At 52.9% G+C, this 3,959-nt stretch overlaps 1 long non-coding RNA gene across 1 annotated transcript in view; it reads left to right on the top strand.

Moving 5' to 3' along the window:
* Positions 1-741, top strand: part of LOC145876373 (uncharacterized) — a 2,038-nt gene extending 1,297 nt beyond the window's left edge. The window contains exon 2 of the long non-coding RNA XR_014391521.1: positions 1-741. This exon is cut by the window's left edge and continues 706 nt beyond it. This is a non-coding gene — a long non-coding RNA (uncharacterized LOC145876373).
* The last annotated feature ends 3,218 nt before the right edge of the window (positions 742-3,959 follow it).

The raw sequence follows: 3,959 nt of genomic DNA on the forward strand, positions 1-3,959 counted from the left end.
TAAGTGGAATGGTATCAAACACGTGGTTTCCATGTGTTCCATTTCATTCACTCTGTTCCAGACATTATTATGAGCCGTCCTCCCCTCAGCAGCCTCCTCTGGTATGTACTGTCCTGTATGTGAGAGAGCGCCAACAAGGAATTACAATGTATGTATTACTTTTAATACCTGCAAATGACAAATAAACTACTGGAACTCCTTATGAATGTCTGCAGCCGACAAGAGGTGAAAATATTACCGGAATATTCTGCAAAATGTTGATGAAGACGTCACTCAATCCACCCAAAACAACATGCAGTCTTTCCACAAGACTCCCATGAAGTTATAGTGTGACGTTATGAGTCGACGTTAAAGTAACATTCTCACAACATACTGCACTTGTTTTATCCTGTTTTAGATGTATCCTCTGTTTAAACATTTAAACTCTTACAATAACACTGTTAAAATACCAATGTGATCATTTCTTGTCTTTTATGTTGGAAAAACAAATTGTACAATTATATGTGGACATACGCTCCATAGTTGTACAAGTATATATGGTTATATTGTACTTTTCATAATAAAACATACTTGAAACAAGAAAAAGCATGTTAATTGTGGAAACAATTTCATTATTGATTTTACATTGCTTCTCCCTGTCTCATGTTGTAATGGCTGTCGTGGTGAATGGATGACAAAACGCAGATGGGAATGCTCATTCTTCTATTTAATTAGAATAAAATGAACACGGAAAACAAGAAAGCCTGTCTGTCGGTTTGTCATTTTTTGGACTTACATACAGCAGTGCAAAATCAACAACCCACAAACCCCAGGTGAAAACACACTCCTAATATATGACTCCCAATCAGGAACAACGACATACAGCTGTTCCTGATCGGGAGCCACACAGACTAACAAAGAAACAGAACAACTAGATAAACCATAGAAAACCAACTGTCACAAAATCCATCGTGCTGTTGAAAGGAGGACCAAGGCGCAGCGGGAATATGGATGCTCATATTTTAATTTTTAAAAAAGGAGTAAAGCATCCACTGAAAAAACAATAAACACAACAGGGACAGTCTTACAGGCATACAAAAACGCAGTGCAAGAACAACCACCCACAACCCCAAAGAAAAACACACACACCTATATAGGACTTCCAATCAAAGGCAACTCAACACACCTGCCTTCAATTGGAAGTCCCAATCAACAATACAAACATTCTCATACACAAAACTGCCACGTCCTGACCCCAAAACTAAAACAATAGCTCCATCTGCTGGTCAGGACGTGACAGTACCCCCCCCCCCCTAAAGGTGCAGACCCCGGAATGCACCTACCAACAGAAAACACCAACAAAAAACCCATAAACAATAACCCCTAAACAATAAGGGAGGGAAGGGGGGTGGCTGCTGTCACCGACGGCACTGTGCTACACCCTCCCTCCCCAACCCACCTATCCTGGAGGTGGCTCAGGTGCAGGACGTGGACCTCGCTCCACCTTCGGCGTCGCCCACTTTGGTGGCGCCGATAGCTGCAGACGGGCCACTCGGGCTGACCCTGGCAGACCGACCACTCGGGCTGGGTCGGAAGACATGCGGGCCACTCGGGCTGGGCCGGAGGACAGGAGGACCACTCGGGCTGGGCCGGAGGACAGGAGGGCCACTCGGGCTGGGCCGGAGGACAGGAGGGCCACTCGGGCTGGGCCGGAGGGCAGGAGGGCCACTCGGGCTGGGCCGGAGGGCAGGAGGGCCACTCGGGCTGGGCCGGGGGGCAGGAGGGCCACTCGGGCTGGGCCGGGGGGCAGGAGGGCCAGTCGGGCTGGGCCGGAGGACAGGAGGGCCACTCGGGCTGGGCCGGAGGACAGGAGGGCCACTCGGGCTGGGCCGGAGGGCAGGCAGGGCACCCTGACAGATCCGGGCAGGCGGACACCTCTGGCAGAACCGGGCAGTCGGGCCACTCTGGCAGAACCGGGCAGTCTGGCCACTCTGGCAGAACCGGGCAGTCGGGCCACTCTGGCAGAACCGGGCAGTCGGGCCACTCTGGCAGAACCGGGCAGTCGGCTCTGGCAGCTTCTGACTAGCGGGCGGCTCTGGCGGCTCCTGACTAGCGGGCAGCTCTGGTGACTCCTGACTGGCGGGCAGCTCTGGTGACGTACGACTGGCGGGCAGCTCTGGTGACGTACGACTGGCGGGCAGCTCTGGCGACGTACGACTGGCGGGCAGCTCTGGCGACGTACGACTGGCGGGCAGCTCTGGTGACTGTTGACTGGCGGGCAGCTCTGGCGACTGTTGACTGGCGGGCAGCTCTGGCGACTGTTGACTGGCGGGCAGCTCTGGTGACTGTTGACTTGCGGGCAGCTCTGGTGACTGTTGACTGGCGGGCAGCTCTGGTGACTGTTGACTGGCGGGCAGCTCTGGTGACTGTTGACTTGCGGGCAGCTCTGGCGACTTACGCCTGGCGAGACTGGGCTGACGCACTAGACTCCTGATGCGTGGGGCTGGTACTGGACGTGCCAGCCTGGAGACACGCACCTCCATGCTAGTGCGTCTAGCGGGAAACACCGGACCGAAAGGGCGCACTGGTGGTCTTGAGTGCAGGGTTGGCTTCACCCCTTCCGCTCGATGCTCACCTTGCCCTGGCACCTGCGGGGCGCTGGTACCGGGCGGACTGGGCTGTGCGTCCGTATAGGCGAGATGGTGCGTACCTCAGCGTAACATGGCGCCCTCCACCTCATACGCACCTCCCTGTAGTCACGGGTAGCTGGCTTACGGCTCTTCCCTGGCCTGGCCAAACTACTCGTGTGCCCCCCCCAAAAAAAAATCTTGGGGCTGCCTCTCAGGTTCCCTTAGCTCCCTTAACTTGTCCTCCCAGAATTGTCTTTCGTCCTGCCAGGTCCATTCCTCCATTTTTTTCTCCAGTGGCTTCCTCCTCTTCTGCTGCTTGGTCCTTTGGTGGGTGGTTCTGTCACAAAATCCTTCGTGCTGTTGAAAGGAGGACCAAGGCGCAGCGGGAATATGGATGCTCATATTTTAATTTAAAAAAAACGAGTAAAGCATCCGCTGAAAAAACAATAAACACAACAGGGACAGTCTTACAGGCATACAAAAACGCAGTGCAAGAACAACCACCCACAACCCCAAAGAAAAACACACACACCTATATAGGACTTCCAATCAACGGCAACTCAACACACCTGCCTTCAATTGGAAGTCCCAATCAACAATACAAACATTCTCATACACAAAACTGCCACGTCCTGACCCCAAAACTAAAACAATAGCTCCATCTGCTGGTCAGGACGTGACACCAACACTAGAACAAAACTTAAACCCCAGACTACATAAATCAAACACCCCTTAAATAACACACACAACCCGAACCATATGAAACAAATACCCCTCTGCCACGTCCTGACCAAATATAATACAATTACTCCCTCTGCTGGTCAGGACGTGACAGTACCCCCCCTAAAGGTGCAGACCCCAGAATGCACCTAAAAAGAAAAACCAAAATCCCCCCCAAAACAAGAACAAAAACAAAACCCAAATACCCCCTAAACAAAAAGGGAGGGAAGGGAGGGTGGCTGCCGTCAACGACGGCACTAGTGCTACACCCCCCCTCCCCAACCCACCTATACTGGAGGTGGCTTAGGTTCGGGACGTGGACTCCGCTCCACCCTAGGCTTCGCCCACTTAGGTGGCTCTGGACTGGCGGGCGGCTCTGGCGGCTCTGGACTGGCGGGCGGCTCTGGACTGGCGGGCAGCTCCGGACTGGCGGGCGGCTCTGGACTGGCGGGCGGCTCTGGCGGCTCCGGACTGGCGGACGGCTCTTGAAATGTCCAAAAAAGGTATTTAAATGGGCCTACCAGACATCTTCTTGAGAGAAGATAAGGTCAGGGACTCCTGACTTACTCTCCGTCATGTTGAAATAGGTTCTCCTGTCTTACTCTCCGTCATGTTGAAATAGGTTCTCCT

Source organism: Salmo salar, unplaced genomic scaffold (assembly GCF_965601325.2).
Source record: "Salmo salar unplaced genomic scaffold, fSalSal1 ptg000586l, whole genome shotgun sequence".
In the NCBI taxonomy this organism is placed as follows: Eukaryota; Metazoa; Chordata; class Actinopteri; order Salmoniformes; family Salmonidae; genus Salmo; species Salmo salar.